The sequence below is a fragment of the Callorhinus ursinus genome, unplaced genomic scaffold, assembly GCF_003265705.2.
Source record: "Callorhinus ursinus isolate GAN/ISIS: 27379988/994484 unplaced genomic scaffold, GSC_fseal_2.0 scaffold2, whole genome shotgun sequence".
NCBI classification, from domain to species: domain Eukaryota; kingdom Metazoa; phylum Chordata; class Mammalia; order Carnivora; family Otariidae; genus Callorhinus; species Callorhinus ursinus.
Window position 1 is genome coordinate 103935109 of NW_027397064.1, and position 25353 is coordinate 103960461.

At 34.8% G+C, this 25353-nt stretch overlaps 1 long non-coding RNA gene across 2 annotated transcripts; it reads left to right on the forward strand.

Annotated features, from left to right (window-relative positions):
• Positions 1-318: 318 nt before the first annotated feature.
• On the forward strand, positions 319-25353 carry LOC141374895 (uncharacterized). Of its 2 annotated transcripts, none has more exons than XR_012382084.1 (3): positions 319-363; positions 9569-9670; positions 25127-25353. It is a non-coding gene; the product is annotated as an uncharacterized lncRNA (long non-coding RNA). The 2 variants fall into 2 exon arrangements; XR_012382083.1 differs by lacking the exon at positions 25127-25353 and adding an exon at positions 11722-11768.

Genomic DNA, 25353 nt, shown 5'->3' on the forward strand with positions numbered 1-25353 from the left:
TCCCCTTCCCTCCAGGACCTCATAACCTCTACTCTATTTTATGCCTCTTTGGATTTACCCCATGCAAATGGGCTTATACAATATTCAACCTCTTCTGTTTAGCTTATTTCACTTAGCAAACATTTTCAGGGTTTATATATGTGATTACAGGTGTCAGAATTTTATACCCTTTTAAGGCTGAATAATGTTTCCTTGTATACATATTTCACATTTTGCTTATCTATGTATCTGTTGTTGGCCGTTTGGAATGTTTTCAACTTTGGGCTATTGTGAGTAATGCTGCTATGGACTTTGGAACACAAGCATCTGATCAAGTTCCTGCTTTCAATTCCTTTTGGTATATACCAGAAGCTGAATCACATGGTAATTAAATGTTGAATTTTTTGAGAAACAGCAAAACTGTGACACCCTAAGCATTCCAATTTCTCCACAGCCTTACTAAGGTTTGGTATTTTCCATTTTGTTGATAATAGTCATCCTAGGGGCGCCTGGATGGCACATTCGGATAGGCATCAGACTCTTGATTTCGGCTGAGGTCATGATCTCAGGGTGGTGAGATGGAGCCCCGCCTGAGTCGGGGTCCGTGGTCAGTGGGGAGTCTGCTTGGGATTCTCTCTCTTCCTCTCCCTCTGCCCCTCCCCCCTTATGTTCACTCTCCCTCTAAAATAAATAAATAAATCTTAAAAAAAAAACGATAATAGTCATCCGAATAGGGATGACATGGTATCATATCATGGTTTTTATTTTCATTTCCTTAATGACCAGTGATGTTGCACATCTTTTCATGAGCTTATAGGTCATTTGATTATCATATTTGGAGAAATATCTGTTTACATTCTTTGCCCATTTTTAATATGGGTTCTTTGCTTTTGCTGTTGAGTTTGAGGAGTTTGTATATAGCCTGGATAATAACATTTAATATATATAAGATTAGAAATATTTTCTCCCATTACATTGATTGTTTTTTTCCCCAATATTGACAATGCCCTTTGATGGCCTTTGATGCACAAACTTTTTAATTTTGATGTGGTCCACTTTATCATTTTTTTTCTTTTGTTGCCTGGGCTTTTGCTGTCAAAGCCAAGAAATCATTGCCAAATTCAATTTTATGAACATTTTCCCCCATGTGTGTATGAATTTTAAACTTTTAGTTTTTATTCTACGGTTTTGATCTATTGTCATCTAAGTTTTGTGTGTGCCATCATGTAAGTGTTCAAATGTATGCTTTTGCATGTAGATATCCAACTTTCTAAGCATCATTTTTTGAAGACTGTCCTTTTTTATTGAATGATTTTGGTACCCTTGTTGAAAATCATTTGACCATATATGTGAGGTTTATTTCTGGTTTCCCAAATATATTTCTTTGGTATATGTGTTTTCTTATACAAGTACCACACTGTATTATCTACTGCAGCTTTCTAGTAAGTTTTGAAATTTAGAAATGTGTGAGTTCTCCAAATCTGTTCATTATTCTAGATATTTTTTAGCTACTCCAGATCCCCTGAGAGTGAATTTTAGGATTTTTTTTTCAATTTATATACAAAATTCCCAATGGGATTTGATAAAAATTGAATTGAATATGTAGATCACTTGGGGCAGTAATTTCATTATAACACTATTAAATCTAATCTATGAGCATGGGATATCTTCTCATTTATTATGTCTTCTTTAATTTCTTTCAGCAGTGGTTTATAACTTTCAATGTATGCCTTTTCAATTCCTTAAATTTATTCCTACAGTTTTCATTCTTTTTGGTGCTATGGTAAATGGAATTGCTTTCTTAGTTTACTTTTCAGATTGTTTATTGTTAGTGTTTAGAAACAGAACTGACTTTTCTGTTTGTATTTTGTATTCTGCAAACTGGCTGAATTTATTAACTCCCACATTTTTTTTAACGGCATCTTTAGGGTTTTCCACATATGAGAGCTGGTCATCTGCAAACAAAATTTTAATTACTTAATTCCAGTTTGGAAGTTTCTTTATTTTTTTTTTCCTTTTCTTTTTTTCTCTTCTCTTCTCTTTCTTTTTTCAGCTAAGTGCCCTGGCTAAAAATTCCCATGCTATGTTGAACAGAAATGGCAGAAGTGGACATCCTTGTCTTATTCCTAAACTTGAGGATAGCTTTCATTCTTTCACAACTTTGCATGACATTACCTGTCAGTTTTTCATATATGATCATGTTTAGGCTGTTTTCTTCTATTCTTAGTTTGTTGAAAAGTTTTATAAAAAAAAAAGATGTTGAATTTTTGTCAGTTTATTTTCTTCTTTTCTTTTTTTTATTATGTTCAATTAGCCAACATATAATACATCTTTAGTTTTTGATGTAGTGTTCAACGATTCATTAGTTGAGTATAACACCCAGTGCTCATCACAACAAACGTCATTTTTTTCTGTATCAATTTAGAGTATAATGTAGGATTTTTATCTTTAATCCATTAATGTACTATATCACATCTATTGAATTCCATATGTTGAACCTCCCTGTGTTATAGGAATAAATACAACTTCACCATGATTATAATCCTTTTAACACACTGCTGGATTGGTATGCTAACATTTTATTAATTTTTAAGTGAATATTCTTTAGGATTTTATTTAAATTTCAGTTAGCTAATGTACAATGTAATATTAGTTTCAGGTATGCAATATAGTAATTCAACCCCCATACAACACCCAGTGCTCATCACAGCAAGTGCATTCCTTAATGTCCATCACATATTTAACCCATTCCCCCCAATCAACCCCCACTCTTCCCTTCTGGTAACCATCAGCTTTTTCTCTATAGGTAAAAGTCTGTTTCTTGACTTGCCTCTGTCTCTCTTTTTTTCCCTTTGCTCATTTGTTTTGTTTCTTAAATTCCACATATGAGTGAAATGATAAGGTATTTATCTTTTTCTGACCACCTTATTTTGCTTGGCATAATACTCTCTAGCTCCATCCATGTCCTTGCAAATGGCAAGATTTCATTCATTTTATGACTAAGTAATATTCCATTGTGGGGATTATATATATATATATATATATATATATATATATATATATATATATATCACGTCTTCTTTGTCCATTCATCAGTCAATGGACACTTGGGCTCTTTCCATAATTTGGCTATTGTAGGTAATGGTGCTATAAACATCAGGGTGCATATACTCCTTTGAATTAGCATTTTTGTACTCTTTGGGTAAATACTTCATAGTGCAATTGCTGGTTTGTAGGTAGTTCTATTTTTAACTTTTTGAGGAACCTCCATACTGTTTTCCAGAGTGGCTGCACCAGTTTGAGTTTCCACCAACATACAAGAGGGTTCCCCTTTCTCCACACCCTTGCCAACACCTGTTGTTCTTTGTGTTGTTGATTTTAGCCATTCTGACAGGTGTGAGGTGATATCTCATTGTAGTTTTGATTTGTATTTCCCTGATGATCAGTGATGTTGAGCATCTTTTCATGTGTCTGTTGGCCATCTGACTGTATTCTTTGAAAAAATGTTTATTCATGTCTTCTGCCCATTTTTAATTGAATTTTTCTTTTTTAGGCAATGAGTGTTATAAGTTCTTTATATATTTCAGATACTAACCCTTTGTCAGATACACCATTTGAAAATATCTTCTCCCATACTGTAGGCTGCCTTTTAGATTTATTGATTGTTTCCTGTGCAGAAGCTTTTTATTTTCAACAGATGGTGTTGGGAAAACTGGACAGCAACATGCAAAAGAATGAAACTGGACTACTTTCTTACACCATTCACAAAAATAAATTCCCAAAATAGATTAAAGACCTAAATGTGACACCTGAACCATAAAAATCCTACAGGAGACCACAGGTAGTAACCTCATTGACATCAGCCATAGCAACTTCTTTCTAGATATGTCTCCTGAAGGAAGGAAAACAAAAACAAAAATAACTATTAGGACTTCATCAAAATAAATCAACTTTCTTAGGGGATATTGCTCTATAGTTTTTGTTGTTGTTGTTGTTGTTGTTGTTGTTTATTTGTTTCTCATGAAATGCCTTTGTGTAACTTTGGGATCAGATCAGGGTAATGCTGACCTCATAGAATGAATGAAAAATGTTCTATTCCATTCAATACTTTGGAAGAGTTTGAAGAGGATTGGTGTTAAATCTTTAAATGAAGTGAGACTATTTGGCCCAAAGTGTTTCTTTATTGAGAGGTTTTGATTACTGATTTAATCCTTTTACTATTTGTAGATCTATTAAAATTTTATATTTCTTCAGAGTTTAATTTTGGCACATTGTATTCTTTGTATTTTTCTAGGAACATGTTCATTTCATCTTTGTTATCCAATGTCTGGGCATAAATTTGTTTAAATTATATTCTTAAAATCCCTGTTAATTCTGTTCAGTAGAGAAGTACTAACTTTTATTTCTGATTTTATAAATTTGAATCTTTTCCTTTTTATTAGTCAATTTAGCTAATGGTTTTTAAGAATACTGTTGTTCTCTTCAATAAGATAACTTTGGTTGTATTGATCTTTCTCTATTGATTTTCTAATCTCAATCATATTTATCTTTGGTGTAAGCTTTATTTATTTCCTTTCTTCTGCAAGCTTTGGTTTTAGTTGGCTCTTTTTTTCTTCTAGTTCATTAAGGTGTAAATTTAGGCTTAACATATGTATTTACAGGTATAAATTTCCTTCTTATCACTACACTCACTGTATTCCATAAATTTTGGCATGTTGTGTTTTGTGTTTTCATGTTATTTGTCTCCAGATATGTTCTAATTTTTCTTTTGATTTTGTCTTTGACTAATTGGTTGTTTATGGTGTGTTATTTAGTTTTCACATACTTGCAAATTGTCCAGTTGTTTTTTTGTTGTTGTTGTTGTTGTTTTGTTTTTTTCTGCTGTTGAATTTAGTTTCATTCCATTGTGGTCAGAAAAGATACTATATAAGATTTCCATGTCTATAAATTTTTTGAGATGTGTTTTGTGGCCTAAAAATGTTAGACTTCTTTGTGGCCTAACTTGTTTTTTGCTCTTCCTGGAGAATGTTTATTGTGCACTTGAAAAAAAAAGTGTATTGTTGGTAGAGTGTTTTATGTATGCTTACTAGGTATAGTTTATTCATAGACTTCTTTGGTCCTCTATTTTCTTATTGATCTTCTCACTAGATATTCTATTCATTTTTGAAAGTAGTGTATGGAAGTTTTTTACATATTACTGTAGAATTCATTCTCCTGTCAATTCTATTTTTGCTTTATGTATTTTTTGTTCTCTGATGTCTGATGCATTATTATATCTTCTTGGTGAATTGACAATTTTTTAATATAAAATATCCTTTTGTCTCTTAAAAATATTTGATATAAGGTTTATTTTGTCTGATAGTAGTATAGTCACCACAGCTGTCTTTTAGTTACTGTTTGCATAGAATATCTTTTTCATCCTCTCACTTTCAATGTATTTTATCTATTTAAATCATTTTGACCTATTTAGATCTACAGCAGTTTCTTGTAGATAACAGACTTGGATCATGAGCATTTGTGTATTCTACCAGTATTTGCATTTTTACTGCAAAAAATACACTTTTACATTTCAAGCAATTACTGATATGGAAGGAATTAATTCTTTCATTTTGCTGTTTGTTTTGTGTATGCTTTATAGTTTTTGAACTTCATTAAGTCCATTACTGCTTTTCATTTTTAGTTGTTTTCTTTTTTTTTTTTTATCAGTGATACATCTTGATTCCCTTATCATTTTATTCTATGGATATTCTATAGATATTTAGTTTCTTGCTACTATGAGGATTACAAATAACATCCTGAAATTGTATCAATTTATTTCAAATTGATGCCAACTTAACTTCAATTGCATACAAAACTGTAATTCTATTCAACTATGTCCCCTACCCATTTGTGTTATTGGGTATAAAGGTATAACCCAAAATTACATTTTTATACATTATGTGTCTAATGACAGATTTATAATTATTTTACAAATTTGTAAATTCTATAGTACATAAAAAGTGGAGTTATAAAACAAAATTGCAACAATATTCACTTTTTTATTTCCCTATGTATTTACTTTTACCATAGATCTTTTTATATTTATACGGGTTTGAATTAATTTCTAGCATCCTTTTATTTGAAGTTGAAAGATTTCCTTAGCCTTCTTATAAAGCAGGTCTAGAGGTAATGAACTCACACAGCCTTTTCTTTATCTGGGATTATCTTAATTTCTCTTTCAGTTTTGAAGGACAACTTTGTTGATATAGAATTATCAGTGACGGATTTTTGTTTCTTTCTTTTGTTTTTGTTTTTGTTTTCCCCTTCAAGATTTTAAATATATTATTCCACCCACTTCCTGCCTCCAAGGTTTCTGGTGAGAAACTGACTGAAAACATTATTGACAAACCCTTTTATGTGAGTTACTTATCTCTGGCTGCTTTCACGATTTTCTCTTAATCTTTGATGTTTGACATTTGGGTTGCAGTGTGCCTTGGTGTGGGTATCTTTGAGTTTATTCTACTTTAGATTTGTTGAGTTTGTAGAATAGTGTCATTCATATAATTTGGAAAGTATGCAGACATTATTTTTTTGAATATTCTTCTGCCACCTTTCTCTCTCTTTTTTTTCCGGGATTCCTACAATGTATATATTGGTCTGTGCTGTGGAATTCCACAAATCCCTTAGGCTCTCTTCACTTCTTTATTATTATTTGTTTTTTCTTTTTGTTGCTCAGACTTGGTAATTCCAGTTGTCATCTTATTTCATGTTTGCTGACTCTTGCAAATTCTCTAATTTTCTTTTGAATCCCTCTTGTATAATTTCCACTTCAGTTATTTGACTTTTCTGTTCCAGAATTACTTGTTGGCTTCTTTTTATTATTTTTATCCCTTTACTGATATTATCATTTTGTTCATACATTTTTCCTTCTTTGTCCATGTCATCCTTTAGCTCTTCAAACACCTTTAAGACAGTTGTTTTGAAGTCTTTGTCTAGTAATTCCAGTATCTTAGTTTTCTCAAGTATATTTTCCATAGATTTATTACATTACTTTGAATGGGTCAAACTTTCTTGTTTCATTGTATACATTACAATTTTATGTTGAAAATAGGACATTTGAATCAAATTCTTCCGATTCTAATGGGTTTGCTGTTTTAAAAGTCACTGTATAAATTAGCATGAAATGGAAGCTTCTTGGGTTCAATATTCAGAAAAAAAATCAATTCCTACCTTATTTATAGTCAATATAAATAGAGGGTGGATTAAAAATCTAATGTAAGGGGCACCTGGGTGGCTCAGGTCATGATCCCGGGGTCCTGGGATTGAGCCCCGCATCAGGCTCCTTGCTCTGTGGGGAGCCTGCTTCTCCCTCTCCTCCCCATTTGTGCTCTCTCTCACTATCTCTGCCTCTCTCTCTCAAATAAATAAATGAAATCTAAAAAAAGAACCTAATGTAAAATATAGAATCATAAAACATCAAGAAAAATTTTGTAAATTGCATTGAGTTTGTACATGACTAAGATATTAGTGAGCAAGACAAAAACTCAGAAGTTATGATTTGACTATATAAAAAACTAAGAGTTGAACAGCAAAATGTAAAATAAATAAATAAATAATAAATAACAAAAGCTATATACTGGAAGAAAATACTTTCTTCCAATAGAGCTAACACATACTAGAATTAATATCTAAAATTTATGAGTTCTTCAAATAAAAAAGAAAGGCAACAAATAAACCAAAAGATAAATTGACAAAGGATAAAAATTGACAATTCCACAGAATAAAACATACATAAGGCCTGAATATGTGAAAAGATGCCCCATTTTACTAGTAATTAAGAAAGAGCAAATTAAATTAACAAAGTCTATCCAGATTGGTAAAATTTGTCAAAGTTTGGTAATATTGAGGGTTGTCATGGGGATGTGGAAATAGAGTGGCTATTTCATAAATTGTACATGCAGAATAAAAATTAGTTCAGCCACTTTGGATTTTCAATATGCTTAGCCTTTGACTTAGAAATTTATTTTTCAGAGTTTGTCCAGAGAAATATGTATGCAGATAAACATGGAAATAATCTATGATAGAACAAACTGAACATAGTAAAATAAATAATAATATAGCTATTGTTAGGAATAATGAGTCATTAAAAAGAATGTATGAAGTTTGTATATATTGAAACAGAAAGTTAGGTAAGCTTTATGTTAAAAGCAGAGTGACAGTGAAATACAAATGCTGAGATTCATGTGTGCCTAGAACAAAAATGTTTGGGAAAATGTAGTCCTATTAACTGTAGATATCTTTATTTTTTTTCTCTCTCTCTTTTTTTAATTTTATTATGTTATATTAGTCACCATACAAATGGAGCACTGGATGTTATACAAAAACAATGGATTGTGGATCACTACATCAAAAACTAATGATGGGGACGCCTGGGTGGCTCAGTCAGTTAAGTGTCCGCCTTCGGCTCAGGTCATGATCCCAGGGCCCTGGGATCTAGTCCCACATTGGGCTCCTTGCTCAGCGGGGGGCCTGCTTCTCCCTCTGCCTGCCACTCCCCCTGCTTGTACTGTCACACTCTCTTTCTCTCTCTAGCAAATAAACAAATAAAATCTTAAAAAAAAAACTAATGATATATTGTATGGTGTAAATATCTTCAAAATTAGTGTTTGAAGAGAGGAAATGGGCTTGGGCAAGTAGGAAGAGAGCTGATGGAGAATTATTACTTTTGCTCCACATTTTTCTGTATTGTTCTTAACATAAGCATATATCTATCCTGTAATGAAAATGAAAAAGCTCAATAATATAAAATATTATCTAATGATAGGTATGTACTGCACATTAGGAAAGGACAGAGGCCATCTCAAACTGTCAGAAAAGAAGTTCCTAGAAAAGTTGGTTTAAGTAAAAAGAGCAGAGGGGTAACATTTTCTGAAAAGTCTGTGCTCTACAAACAGACTTTAAATACTTTTGATTAGTATGATTACTAAATACTGTAGATGTGTATATCTACATGAGTATATGAATATATGAGTATAAATACTGTAGATGAGTATATCCTAAGATCACGCTTGCCTGTATCCTTGAATTGTATCAGAAACTTCCATATGAAATACAGAATTTGTCTATGAATGTATATATGTGTGCTTGTGAGTGTATTCACGAATTTAAGATTAGAGACTTAAAAATATATATTGTTTATTTATCACTTACTGATGAGGCAGAACTTCAAAGTATTTCCTCTTTAACTTGTGCTCTCTACCTTACTATTGCTTGAGGCCTGCTGATATTTATTTCCAAATAAATTGTGGATATAAAACAACAAAGAAATGATATTTTCCCTAGATATGCAGCAATTGAGAAAGACACTTTTGATCATTTTGGAAAAACTAAAATCCTTCTGTCTCCATTAAATTTGATTTTTTTTTCCTCTAAGGCCTTTTACAGTGTAGTTGTAAGATTGACTACCAATAGCTCTCCATAGGTGTATTTATTGAATTTAGCAGTTTCATTTTGTTGTCAGAAATGTCATAATTGTGAAAAATGGCAAAAATATAATAAAATATAGATAGAAATGGTCTGATCCTGTCATCTCTGGAAATGTTTTTTGTAGGCCTTAAATTTCGATCCTGACTCTACTTCGGTCTGTTCAGTGTTGATGGAACAATGAAATGGAGACCTTACTAGCCAAGGAAAATACTACTCGAATCATCAGGTAAGTGTGTGGCAGGCAGCCATACAGGAATTTAGGCTCAATAAATATAAAAATCCATGCAAAGGGAGAGGCAGGGAACCCCAGAACACCATTGTTGTGGACAGCATCTGTTTATTTTGCCAATGGCCAAAGGCAAGTTCAAAGCTCTACAGCTCTTGAGAGAACTGAATACACAAGATTTTTCATTTATTTCAATAGATCTAATCTAGAAGTCCTATCTGTCTCTTAAACTCAGTTTCTAACCAAAACTGCTTCTCTATTGCTGGAAAAGTAATTGTTCACAGTAACTCTTTTTTAGGTAAGAATTTTTCAAAGTACTAGCATATCAGAGCTATGTAGTATCTGCAAAGATTAATAAATTATCTTCTGTATTTTAGAGATGGGGACACCTACATGCAGTAGAGGTTACCTGACTTGCCTAGATTCATAGCAAATTGGTGGCAAACATGAGACCATGCCCAGGGTGTTTTCATTCACAGTCCAGGGCTTTTATTTTTTTTTTTTTTTGGAACCATGCTAGTTTATCATAATGAAATGTAAATTCCAGAAACCATTAACAAAGAAGGGGAAAAAGAAGAAGGTTTTATATGAAACAAAGGAATGGACAGAGAAGGAGAGAAGAGGGCATGAAGGCGAAGGGAAAACAAGATTGAAAATAAGATGAAATTAGAGAAAAAAAATGGAATCAAAATTAAGTAAATCCATTATCAGGTGCTGTTAAAATAATGCATAGAATATAAAGGTTCAGGCACCATTCCCTAAGATATAATCCACTCCAAAAACCTGTATTGAGGATCTACTATGCTGTATGAAAAGATACCAAAAGAACACAAAACAATAGGACTGTGGTATGCCCACCCTAGCAAGAAAGTCAGACAGCAACCTTCTGTCAATTCCATGTCAAGCTTTTCCAAATAATCAAGTTAGTTTTTATAACATAAAATGTAAAAATGGGGAGGGAGGGAAGGAGGGAGAGAAAGAGACAGACAGACAGAGAAACAGAGAGAGAAAGAGAGACAGAGAGGAATACAGAAGGAAATAAAGCTGTTTTTTTATTGCACTCATTTGGAATTTGTTCAAGTAATATTAATTTAAATTACATAAAGCACAGAAAATTTTGGAAACAACCACATCCAGTTGGAGGAGAATAATGCAACCATATTAGACAAGGAGTTACTAGCAGGGAGTGTTCAGGATTCCATTAACATCAGTCTAGGAGGTTTATGCAGTGTAGATTAATGCAGTGAATTATTAAGTGGAAATCAGTTCAGAGAGCTTCTACTGTAAATGACCAATAACCATATGTTGCCCTTTCAGCTCTAGCTTTCTGAAATGAACTCAGTTGGGAGGCATTCTTCTAAGTGATTTAAAAGAATGAATTTAGAAGCCTCAAATGTATTCTGGCTGTGAATAAACCTTGTTCTAAATCCAGAAAAGAATTTTCTCCCTTTGAGATGACACCTAAGTGTGGGAAACCTCATCTTCCAGCCGCCAGTCAGAGTGATTTCAGCGCACCATCAGCTAGGATTATAGGCTCTATGTGTGGCATTCTTTCATATAATATCTGTAAGATGTGAGCCAAGCTTTTCATAATGTTTTTCTCCAAGTTTAAGGCAAAGTAGCTAGGTCGGATGTAATATGAGTTGTCCAAAATTATCCTTTTGGATCACTAAGCATTCTTGGTGATAGAAAACATAAATTTGATAAAAATTAGCTCCATGTTTCTGAAGAAACAGGTAAAAACCAGTATTTTTCAGGATCTGATTACTACGTCCAAATATGCATGCATCTGTGTCCACAGATGTGTGTGTTTATGTGCACATTACTTGTGTCCATTTCTTCATAAAACCCCACTCTAAAAATTGAAAGAAGCTAAGCAATAATTGGAATAAGTACTCATTTTATAAAAATGTTCATTAAATATTTGCTGAAATAATAGCTTCATATGTGTACTTGCAGTGCCACTGAAACATACTTAGCTCTCTAGGACCACATTAGTGTAAATAACTTGGGATTGATGCCCACCATTAATCTTGGCTCACCATCCACAGGAAATATAATTGAAGGACAAGAAAGCTTAAGAGGACACAAGTCCATACAGGTATTTGTACTGGACTCTTCTTACTTTACTCATAATCTTCTTTCCTTCTCTGATCCAGTCCCGCCCTATATTTGAATGGAATTATTATTCAACTATCAATCACAGAGGGCCTACTATGTGCCTATTGAGTATTTGAATAATACATATGCCTTTTAATTTTTAAAGCATTTTTGATACATTTCTTATTTTCTAGATAAGGGGAAAAATCAATTTAACTAGGTCATAAACAACTGTGACTGGAAACATCTACTAACTCCAAAATCCATGGTTTCCCAGATTGAGTCTTATGTCCCCAGGGGACATGGGATTTCCACTCACTGTTTATTTTCTCTAATTTAATGCATATGAGTAACTTAGCTTAATGCTAGCCTTTTGGCTAGCTCTATTTCTTTCTTTCTTGGTTCTGCAGAATTAAGTTAGTGATATACAAATTCATATGCAATTAGGGAAAAGAAGACACTATGTGCATTCTGAGATTTCCTTTTGTTTGTATAATAAGCACAGCTAAATTCCTATATATATATATATATATATATATATACATATAAATATATATATGGATGCTGCAGGAAAAGGCCACATCATGATGTTTTCATACAAATAATTCAAAAATATTATGCTTGGGTTGGTGTTCCTAACCCAGTTTTGTCCTGTAGATCTCCAAATGGGAGTCCTAGCTACAAAATAGGCAAAATAATTCATCAGAAGTAAAGAGATTAATGGCATGTTTTGGCTTCACACTTACTCCTATGTTTAACATTCAACAAATATACATAACTGCCTCCTAAATTGGGGATGGCACCATGTCCAGGGTCTCAGAATGGCTACATTGTTTGTATGGAGGTTTCCTCTAACCCTGGGAGCTGTGTTGCTCAAATTTAATTAACCAGCTGTGCCACTCTTTCAATTTAAAAAATAAGTTTCAAAAAAACAAAAGCGTCTCTTTCCAGTCTCTCGTTTATTTGCTGTTCTCATATTAATATTTAATAATGTATTTTGTGCATGATTGGGTACTATCCTATCCAAATGAAGATGATTTCAGGAATTGTGCTCTTTCTGTTTATAAATGGATGTTTTTTATATATTTAAACAGACTTAGATATTTCTGTTCATTCACTGCCCAGTATTACTACTTTTTAAACAATGAATTATATTTTTTCCATATAACAATAGAAAGCTTCCTTATGTCCAAATGCACTATAAACAAAGGAAATTAGGAAAAATATTTGCTAACATAATAAAATTAATATTCTTAACACAATTTTACAAATCAGGAAGAGACACATTCCTATATTAAATGAGAAAAAGACAGTATGTGACACACACACAGACTCAAAGTAAAAAAGGCCTAAAACATGAAGGACCATAAAACCTCACTAGAAATAAAAGAAATGCAGATTAAATAACAGTGGGCTTCTCTTTCTCTGTCAAATGAGCATTTATTCAGAGTGATGCTCAATGTTGATGACAGTACAAGAAAAAAATCTTTCATACCGGTTTTAACAATCAATTTTAGAATGTTTTAAAACTGATCGGTTGGGCGCCTGGGTGGCTCAGTCGTTAAGCGTCTGCCTTCGGCTCAGGTCATGATCCCAGGGTCCTGTGATCGAGTCCCACACCAGGCTCCTTGCTCAGCGGGAAGCCTGCTTCTCCCTCTCCTGCTCCCCCTGCTTGTGTTCCCTCTCTCGCTGTGTCTGTCTCTGTCAAATAAATAAAATCTTTAAAAAAAATAAAAAAAATAAAAAAAATAAAACTGATCGGTTTTTACACTTCCTTAAAATCACATAGATTTGGGGTGCCTGGGTAGCTCAGTGAGTTAAGCATCTGCCTTCAGCTCGGGTCTTGATCCCAGGGTCTGGGGACCAAGCCCCACATCAGTTTCCCAGCTCAGCAGGGAGTTTGTTTCTCTCTCTCCCCCTACCCCTCTCCCCAGCTCATGCTCTCTTTTGCTCTCTCTCTCTCAAATAAATAAATAAAATCTTAAAAACAAATAAAATCACATAGATTGGAAAAGTCTCTTATTTTTTCTTTATCAGCAGTATTATCCAATTTTTCTATGATAAATATGTATCCTTTTTTATAATTAACAATGTACATACATGCATTTTTTTTAAATTTTATATAAATGGAAGGGAAGATGAGGAGAAGATGTTCATTGTTTTCTTGTTTTATTGTGGTAAAATACACATAACAAAAATTTTACCATCTTTTCCATTTTTTAAGTAAACAGTTCAGTAGTATTAAACAGATTCATGTTGTTGTGCAACTATCACCACCATCTGTTCCCATAACTCTTTTCAACTTGTAAAACTGAAACTCTATACCTATTGAACAGTAACTATACATCCCCCTAATACATTATTTTTTAAGATATTTACTAAGTATTTGCTATGTGCCAGGCATTGTGCTAGCTACTGGATATGCAGTGTAATTAAGAAAAATCATCTTTGCTCTCATAAAGCTTAAATCTAATAGAGGGCTTCAGCTCTGACGAGTAAAGGGCATGGAAGTCATAACTCATATCCTTGTAAGAAATAGCCAGATGAATGGAAAATCTCTGACATTTCTTGGATCCACCAGAAAATTATAGCTGCAGGGCAAACTTCCACCTCCAGGGAGTCACAGCTGAGAACTACTTAGGTGGAACAGAAGCTACTGAGGAATCAACTAATAGGAGCATTTGATTGGTAATTTTGATAAATAGCTGGAAGCTGAGTGTAGGATTAGTGTGAGAATGAGAAACTCTTGAGGCTACAGTCTAAAGGGGGCCCCTACACTTTCGCATGTTTTACCTCCAGACACCCCACCAAGTTCTCACAGTGAGAATTTTAAAAAGATACCAACCTTTGTGTGGATATACACCATGAATTTTTAGCTAGAACACCAAAAACATGATCCTTCAGAAAAAATAATTTGAATTTTAGTAAATTTAAACCTTCTGCTCTAAGAAAGAATATTATTAAGGGAATGAAAGGACAAACCACAGATTCAGATAAATTATTTGCAAATACATATTTGATAAAGGGTTTGTTTCCAGAATATAGGGATAACTTATAACTCAACAATAAGAACATAAATAACTCAGTTAAAAAATGGGCAAAAAATATTTAACTAAAGGTGTTGTACAGATGGGAAATAAATATATGAAGAGATGTTCAATATTGTCAGCCACTAATTAATTGCAAATTAAAATAATAATTTGGCACTGTAGCCTATTAGAATGGCTAAAACAAGCAAACAAACAAAAACTGGAAATACTAATTGCTAGCAAGGATGAGGAGCAACAGTAACTCTCATTCACTGCTGGTAGGAATGAAAATGAAAAATGATGCAACCACTTTGGAAGATATTTTGGTACTTACAAAGCTAAATGTAGATTTACTATATAATCCAGCAATTGTCTTCCTATTGATTTGTCCTCATCTGATTTGAAATCTTGTGCCCGAAAAGAAAAAAAAATCTTCATACAAATTTCTATAGCAGCTTTATTCATTATTGCCCCAAACTGGAAGCCACCAAGATATCTTTCAGGGTATTGGTTACTGATTCACTCTGCTTATTAGATATATGTACATTCAGATATTCTATTTCCTCATGATTCATTCTTTTTTTTAAAGATTTTATTTATTTATTTGAGAGAGAGAGAATGAGAGAGAGAGAGCACGAGAGAGAAGAGAGTCAGAGGGAGAAGCAGACTCCCTGCTGAGCAGGGAGCCCGATGTGGGACTCAATCCCAGGACTCCAGGATCATGACCTGAGCCGAAGGCAGTCGCTTAACCAACAGAGCCACCCAGGCGCCCTCTTCATGATTCATTCTTGATAGCTTTTGTGATTCTAGAAATGTGTCCATTTCATCCAGGTTACCCAATTCACTGGCAAATAATTACTCATAGTGCTGTCCTTTTTTTTTTCTTTCTGTAAAATTGGTAGTAATATTCCTAATTTCACTTCTGATTTTAGTAATTTGAGTCTTCTATCTCTTACTAAATCTAATTAAGTTTGTCAATTTTATTAATCTTTTCAAAGAACCAATTTTTGGTTTCCTTGATTTTCTTTCCTGTTTTTCTATTCTCTATTTTACTTACCTCTGATCTAATTGTTATTTGCTCTCTTCTGCTACTTTGATTTTAGCTTGATACTATTTTTCTACTTCCTGAAGGTACACATTTAGGTTTATAAATTGAGATATTTCTTACACATTTCCTTCTTAGAACTACTTACACTGGCTTCAGTAAGTTGGTATGTTGTCTTTTATTTTCACTTGTCTTAAGGTATTTTCTAATTCTTCAGATAATTTTTCTTTGATCCATTCATTGTTTGAAAGTGTTGTGTAACTTCCATATATTTGTGAATTTTTCAGTATTCCTACTTTTAGATATCTCATTTTATGCCATTGTGATATAGAAAGGTACTTTGAAAAATACCAATCTTTTCTAATGTATTAAGATTGATTTGTGCTGTAACACATGGTCTCTTAAAAAAATGATCAATGTACACATGAGAAAATTATGCTCTCTGCTGTGGTTTGGTGGTGTATTCTGTATGTGTCTGTTAGACATGTAGTGTGGTTAAAGTCTTCTATTTCCCTATTGATCTTCTATCTGGTAATTCTATCCATTATTGAAAGTAGGATATTCAATGTTTATGCAAAAACCTCCATTTCTCCATTCAGTTCTGCTCGGCTTTGCTTCCCAGTCATTTGTATTCTAATGTTGGGTGTATATATTTTTATAATTCTCATATTTTATTGATTACTGCCTCTTTGATAAACATACAATGTCTTTCTTTGTCTCTTATACTAGTTTTTGACTTAAAGTCTATTTTGTCTAATATTAGTATAGAGGCCAGTTCTCCTGTGTGCCCTCTCTTTTACTATTTATGTGATGGGTCTTTTTCCGTTCTTTCAGTTTTAACCTACTTGTGTCTTCAGATATAAAATTAGCCCTTTTGTGAGCGTTATAGAGTTGGATTTTTTTAACACGTCATCAATTTAAGTTTTTTGACAGAGGATTTTAATCGATTTACTTTTAAAGTAATTACTAATAAAGAGAAGTTACTTTTGCCATTTTATTATTTTTTGTTTTACATTTTTTTTTTGCCCCTCATTTTCCTTATTACTGCCTTCTTTTGTGTAGTTTTTTTTTTCCCTAGTGACAAGGCTTTTGTTTATCTAGGAATGACTTAAATTATTCATTATTTTTTCAAGAAAGTTTCCCGGGATAGAGAATCTTTTTTCCCCCCAATACTTTAAACATAACATCACACTGTCCTCAGGCATTCAAGGTTTGCTAAGAAATCTACTCATAATCTTCCTGAAGATTCCCTTTTAAGTGACAAATCACTAGTCTCCTGCTGCCTTCAAGATCTTCTCTTTGTCTTTATTTTTTGAAAGCTGGATTATAATGCATCTTAGTGTGAGTATCTTTGGGTTTATCCCACTTGGATTTCATTGAGTCTCTTGGATTTTAAGATCCATCTTTCCTTAATTTGAGGATGTTTTCTGCCATTATTTTTTGAAATAATCTGCCTCCCCTCCTCTCTCTCACATCTTCTTGTGAGACTTCCATAATGCATGTATTGTTCTTTTTTTTATTTTATTATGTTATGCTAATGACCATACACATTAGTTTTTGATGCAGTGTTTGCATATAACACCCGGTGCTCCATTCAGTACAAGCCCTCTTTAATACCCATCACCAGGCTAACCCATCCACCCACCCGCCTCCCCTCTAGAACCCTCAGTTTGTTTCTCAGAGTCCATAAACTCTCATGGTTCCTCTCCCTCTCTGATTCTCCCCTTTCATTTTTTCCCTTCCTGCTATCTTTTTTTTTAAACATATAATGTATTATTGTTTCAGAATTACCAGTCTGTAATTCAACAGTCTTACACAATTCATAGTGCTCCCCTTAGTACATAACCTTCCCAATGTCTATCACCCAGCCACCCCATCCCTCCCAAGCCCCAACAATCCAGCAACACTCAGTTTGTTTCCCGAGATTAAGAATTCTTCATATCAGTGAGTTCATATGATACATGTCTTTCTCTGATTGACTTATTTAGCTGAGCATAATACACTCCAATTCCATCCACGTCATTACAAATGGCAAGATTTCATTCCTTTTGATGGCTGCATAATATTCCATTATATAAAACATATGTGTTTTATATATATACCACATCTTCTTTATCCATTTATCTGTCGATGGACATCTTGGCTCTTTCCATAGCTTGGCTATTGTGGACACTGCTGCTATGAACATCGGGGTGCATGTACCCCATTGGATCTCTACATTTGTATCTTTGGGGTCAATACCCAATAGTGCAATTGCTGGATCGTATGGTAGCTCTATTTTCAACTTTTTGAGGAACCTCTAGACTGTTTTCCAGAGTGGCTGCACAAGTTTGCATTCCCACCAAAAGTGTAAGAGGGTTCCCCTTTCTCTGCATCCCCGCCAACATCTGTCCTTTCCTGACTTGTTAATTTTAGCCATTCTGACTGGTGTGAGGTGATATCTCATTGAGGTTTTGATTTGGATTTCCCTGATGCCGAGCGATGTTGAGCACTTTTTCATGTGTCTGTTGGCCATTTTGATGTCTTTTTTGGAAAAATGTCTGTTCATGACTTCTGCACATTTCTTGATTTGGTCATTTGTTATTTGGGTGTTGAGTTTGGTAAGTTCTTTATAGATTTTGGATACTAGCCCTTTATCTGATATGTCATTTGCAAATATCTTCTCCCATTCTGTCGGTTGTCTTTTGGTTTTGTTGACTGTTTCTTTTGCTGTGCAAAAGCTTTTTAAGTTGATGAAATCCCAATAGTTCATTATTGCCCTTGCTTCCCTTGCCTTTGGCAATGTTTCTAGGAATTCTTTCCTGCTTTGTCAAAGACTAGTTGACCATAGAGTTGAGGGTCCATTTCTAGGCTCTCTTTTCTGTTCCATTGATCTATGTGTCTGTTTTTAGGACAGTACCATACTGTCTTGATGATTACAGCTTGGTAATAGAGCTTGAAGTCTGGAATTGTGATGCCGCCAGTTTTGCATTTCTTTTTCAACATTCCTCTGGCTCTTTGGGGTCTTTTCTGGTTCCATTCAAATTTTAGTATTATTTGTTACATTTCTTTGAAAAAAGTGGATGGTATTTTGATAGGGATTACATTAAATGTGTAGATAGCTCTAGGTAGCATTGACATCTTCACAATATTTGTTCTTCCAATCCATGAGCATGGAAGGTTTTTCCATTCCTTTCTGTCTTCCTCAATTTCTTTCATGAGTATTTTATAGTTTTCTGAGTACAGATTCTTTGCCTCTTTGGTTAGATTATTCCTAGGTATCTTATCGTTTTGCGTGCAATTGTAAAAGGGATCGACTCCTTAATTTCTCTTTCTTCTGTCTTGTTGTTGGTGTATAACAATGCCACTGATTTCTGTGCATTGATTTTATATCCTGCCAATTGACTGAATTCCTGTATGAGTTCTAGCATTTTGGGGTGGAGCCTTTTGGGTTTTCCACATAAAGTACCATATCATCTACAAGGAGTGAGAGTTTGACTTCTTCTTTGCCATTTCGGATGCCTTTTATTTCTTTTTGTTGTGTGATTGCTGTGGCTAGGACTTCTAATAATTATTTCGAATAGCAGTAGTAATAGTGGACATCCCTGCCACATTCCTGACCTTAGGGGGAAAGTTCTCAGTTTCTCCCCATTGAGAATGATATTCACTGTGGATTTTTCATAGATGGCTTTTATGATATTGAGGTATGCACCCTCTATCCCTATACTCTGAAGAGTCTTGATCAAGAAAGGATGCTGTTCTTTGTCAAATGCTTTTTCTGCATCTTTTGAGAGGATCATATGGTTCTTGTCTTTTCTTTTATTAATGTATTGTATCACATTGATTGATTTGTGGATGTTGAACCAACCTTGCAGCCCAGGAATAAATCCCACTTAGTCATGGTGAATAATCCTTTAATGTACTGTTGGACCCTATTGGCTAGTATTTTGGTGAGCATTTCTGCATCCATGTTCAACAGGGATATTGGTCTGTAGTTCTTTTTGATGGGGTCTTTGGTTTTGGGATCAAGGTAATGGTGGCCTCATAAAATGAGTTTGGAAGTTTTCTTTCCATTTCTAGTTTTTGGAACAGTTTCAGGAGAATAGGTTATTTCTTCTTTAAATGTTTGGTAGAATTCCCCTGGGAAGCCATCTGGCCCTGGGCTTTTGTTTGTTCGGAGATTTTTGATGACTGCTTCAATTTCCTTAGTGGTTATAGGTCTGTTCAGGTTTTCTATTTCTTCCTGGTTCAGTTTTGGTAGTTTATACATCTCTAGGAATGCATCCATTTCTTCCAGGTTATCTAATTTGCTGGCATGTAGTTGCTCATAATACGTTCTTATAATTGTTTGTATTTCTTCGGTGTTGGTTGTGCTCTCTCCTCTTTCATTCACGATTTTATTTATTTGTGTCCTTTCTCTTCTCTTTTTGATAAGTCTGGCCAGGGGCTTATCAATCATGTTCATTCTTTCAAAGAATCAGCTCCTAGTTTCGTTGATCGGTTCTACTGTTCTTTTGGTTTCTATTTCATTGATTTCTGCTCTGATCTTTATTATTTCTTTTCTCCTGCTGAATTTAGGCTTTATTTGCTGTTCTTCCTCCAGCTCCTTTAGGTGTAGGGTTAGGTTGTGTATTTGAGACCTTTCTTGTTTCTTGAGAAAGGCTTGTATTGCTACATACTTTCCTCTTAGGACTGCCTTGGCTGCATCCCAAAGATTTTGAACAGTTGTGTTTTCATTTTCATTTGTTTCCATGAATTTTTTTTAATTTTTCTTTAATTTCCTGGTTGACCCATCCATTCTTTGGTAAGATGCTCTTTAGCCTCCATTTATTTGAGTTCTTTCCAACTTTCCTCTTGTGATTGAGTTCTATTTGCAGAATTTTGTGGTCTTAAAATATGCAGGGAATGATCCCAATGTTTTGGTACTGGTTGAGACCTGATTTGTGACCTAGGATGTGATCTATTCTGGAGAATGTTCCATAGGCACTGAAGAAGAATGTGTATTCTGTTGCTTTGGGATGGAATGTTCTGAATGTTTGTGAAGTCCATTTGGTCCAGTGTGTCATTTAAAGTCTTTATTTCCTTGTTGATCTTTTGCTTAGATGATCTGTCCATTTCAGTGAGGATGGTGTTAAAATCTCCCACTATTATTGTATTGTTGTCGATGGGTTTGTTTTTGTAATTAATTGGCTTATATAATTGGCTGCTCCCATGTTAGGGGTAGATATTTACAATTGTTAGATCTTCTTGTTGGATAAACCCTTTAAGTATGATATAGTGTCCTTCATCTCTTATTACAGTCTTTGGTTTAAAAACTAATTTGTGTGATATAAGGATTACCACCCCAGCTTTCTTTTGGTGTCCTTTAGCATGGTAAATTGTTTTCTATCCCCTCACTTTCAATGTGGGGGTGTCTTTGGGTCTAAAATGAGTCTCTTGCAGACAGCATATTGATGGGTCTTGTTTTTTATCCAATCTGATACTGCTTGTCTTTTGATTGGGGCATTTAGCCCATTTACATTCAGGGTAACTATTGAAAGATTTGAATTTACTGCCATTGTATTGTCTGTAAGGTGACTGTTACTGTATCTTGTCTGTATTGCTTTTTGGTCTATGTTACTTTTAGGTTCTCTTTGCTTAGAGGATCCCTTTCAATATTTCTTGTAGGGCTGGTTTCATGTTTGCAAATTCCTTAATTTTTTGTTTGTCCTGGAAGCTTTTTTATTTCTCCTTCTATTTTCAATGACAGCCTAGCTGGATATAGTATTCTTGCCTGCATATTTTTCTTATTTAGTGCTCTGAATATATCATGCCAGTTTTGCCAGGTCTCTGTGGATAGGTCTGTTGCCAATCTAATGTTTCTAAAATTGTAGGTTACAAATCTCTTCTCCCAAGCTGCTTTCAGGATTTTTTCTTTGTCTCTGAGACTCGTAAGTTTTACTATTAGGTGTTGGGGTGTTGACCTATTTTTATTGATTTTGTAGGGGTTTCTCTGTGTCTCCTGGATTTTGGTGCCTCTTTCCTTCCCCAAATTAGGGAAGTTCTCTGTTATAATTTGCTCCAATATACCATCTGCCCCTCTCTCTCTTTCTTCTTTTTCTGGGATCCTATTATTCTAATATTGTTTCATCTTATGGTATCACTTATGTCTCGAATTCTGCCCTCATGATCCAGTAGTTGTTTATCTCTCTTTTTCTCAGCTTCTTTATTTTCCATCATTTCGTCTTCTATATCACTAATTGTCTTTTCTTCCTCATTTATCCTAGCAGTTAGAGCCTACATTTTTTATTGCCTTTTTGATTTTGACTTGGTTAGATTTTAGTTCTTTTTTTTTTTTTTAAAGATTTTTTATTTATTTATTTGACAGAGAGAGACAGCGAGAGCAGGAACACAAGCAGGGGGAGTGGGAGAGGGAGAAGCAGGCTTCCCGCGGAGCAGGGAGCCCGATGTGGGACTCGATCCCAGGACCCTGGGATCATGACCTGAGCCGAAGGCAGACGCTTAACGACTGAGCCACCCAGGCGCCCCTAGATTTTAGTTCTTTTATTTCTCTAGAAAGGGTTTCTCTAATATCTTCCATGCTTTTTTCAAGCCCAGCTAGTATCTTTAAAATTGTCATTCTGAACTCTAGTTCCGACATCTTACTAATGTCCATATTAATTAGGTCCCTGGCAGTCGGTGCTGCCTCTTGTTCTTTTTTTGAGGTAACTTTTTTCCATCTTTTCATTTTGTCCAGAGGAGAAGTGATGAATGACAGAACAAAATGTTAATAGGGTAACAACAACCCCAGAAAAATATCCACTAAACAAATCAGAAGAGATCTGAAACCAGGGAAAAGAAAGGGAAAGAAAGAAAAAAGAAAAAAGAAAAAAATAAAGATAATAAAAGAAAAAACAAACAAACAAAAACAAAATATGATTAAATATGATCAGGCTGGTGCATAGAACAGTGCGACACTCTAGATTTTGGGTGTATTTTGGTCTGTTAGAAGAAAGTGCCTCCCAAAATTTTAAAGAAAGTAAAACTTATATTGTACAAAAATAAGGATTGATACAATTCATTGATACAATGAAGGGATGGAATATGACTGTAAAGATGAAAATTATAAAAGATTTTATAAAAGGAATTGATAAGAAGTTGGTTTAAAAAAGAAAGAAGAGGATTAAAAAAAAGAAACAAAATGTGATCAGGTAGGAGACTAGGACAAAGCCATACACTAGAGATTTAGGGTATATTTTGGTCTGTTAGAAGAAACTGTATCCCAAAATTTTAAAGAGAGAACAACTAATATATATATATATATATACCAAAAATTAGGTTCACTACTATGAAGGGATAGAATATGACTCTAAAAATGTAAAATAAAAAAGATTTTTTTTTAAAAAAAGGATTGATAAGATGTTGGTTGAAAAAGGGAAAAATAAAAATTCAAAAAGAAAAAGAAAGAAAATTAAAAAAAATTAACTTTGAAAGACTAAAGAATCATGGGGAAAAAGCCATGAATTCTATGTGCTGCATTCCCCTATTGCTGGCGTTTTGCCATTCTCATTGATCAGTAAACTTGGTCTTGGCAGGCTGTTCTTGCTGATCTTCTGAGGGAGGGGCCTTTTGCCGTGGTTCTCAAATGTCTTTGTCGGAGGCGGAATTGCTTTGCACTTGCCGGCGTCCTGGCAAAGTAATCTGCCCGGGTTTGCTCTTGGGAGCTTATGTTCCCTGCAAGCTTTCCGTACAGCTTTGGAAGACAAGAGTGAAAATGGTGGCCTCCCAATCTCCACCCTGGAGCCAATGAGCCCCCAGAGAAAAACAGTCAATCACTCCCTTCTCCCTGGTCTCCAGCCGCATTCCGTGCTCACCTGGCCTGTGACCGAGCATTTTTATCTCTGGCACACTACCCTGTTTGGAGTCTCTAAACTCAGCATATTCCTGCAGTGCGCTCCCACACCGTTCCTCTTGGGGGAGGAAGGTGAGTCTCCTCGGATCAGGCGCTTGTTGGGTCCCTGCTGGAAGAGTAGTGGCCCAATTGTGCCGCGGATCACAGTTTATGGCAACCCCGAAGTGAGAGTCCACTCCTCTGCTCCGTCTCTGTAGTCAGCTTCCCCACTCCGATACCTGGGAACTCTGCCACACTCAGGCTCCCCTGGTCTTCCTGTGATCCTGAGGGTCCTCAGACCACACTGTCCCACGAGGGTTCCACCCCCCGCTTAGCCACTGGAGCGACCTCCATCAGTGGAGCAGACTTCTAAAAGTTCTGATTTTGTGCTCTGCTGTTCTATCACTTGCCAGTAGCAGCTTACAGAGGCTCCCTCCCCTTGTGGTCTATCTTCCCGAATACCACCTCGGATTCACTTCTCCACATGTCCTACTTTCCAGAAAGTTGTTGCTTTTCTGTTCAGAGAGTTGCTGGTATTCTTTTCTTCAATCTCCTTTTGAGTTCGTAGGTGTTCAGAATGGTTTGATCCCTATCTAGCTGAATTCCTGGGACCAGACAAAATTTAGGTCTCCAACTCCTCTGCCATCTTGCTCCTCTCTGTATTGATCTTTTTTATAGTATGCCATAAGTCCCTTTTTTTCTCTTCTTCACTCTTTTTTTTCTTTCTGTCTTTAGCCTCAATAATATTAATTTTCCTGTCCTCAAGTTTACTAATTATTTTTATCTGACTACCCAAAATACTCAATTATTATGCTATCTTAGCTCCAGATATTCTGTTTGGTTCATTTTATCATTTCTATTTCTTTGTTGACATTCCCATTTTGTTCATACATTGTATTCCTGATTTCCTGTAGTTCTTTTCTATGTTTCCTTTAGCCCTTTAAATAAAGTTAAGACACTTGTTTTAAAGTCTTTTCCTGGTAATTTTAATGTCTATACTTCCTCAGAGTAGATTTTTATAAATTTGTTTTGTCCATTTGATTGAATCATGCTTTCCTGTTTCTTTGTAGTGTTTGTGTGTGTGTGTGTGTGTGTGTGTGTGTGTGTGTGTGTGTGTTTAGTGAAAATTATTGATTGAGAAAACAGTAGCCACAGTTCCTAGTTTTTGCAGATTGGTTCCATGCCAAGGCAGTCCATCTCTGGCTGGGCCTTCTCTAAGCCTAGGGATCCCAATGTTTGGGAATGTTTGAAACATTCCCAAATATGTTCTGAACATAATTTTTTTACTGTGTCTGCATGTATCTTTCTTAATTTCCCCATATATATGACTGTTTTTGAACAACATAAGTGTCAGATATCTCAGCCCAGCATCTCATGGCATCAGATGGTCAACTGTATTCCTCTAACCATTATCTCTTGATCTTTTATTCCAGGTGTCTGCAGTGCTCCTATAGCTCTCATGACGAGGGGGTGTTTGCTTTTCTCTGCTTGAGATTTGAGTTAAGCATGCCAGAAACTTGTCTTTCAGGAAGCACTTAGACATGTTAAAACTTTGAAAATAAAGTCTGATTGGCTCACTACTGTTGCAAGGAACTGGGTTATCACCTTCTCCAGAACAAGGCTATGCCTTACCACACTGAAAAATTGTGGGGCAAATGTG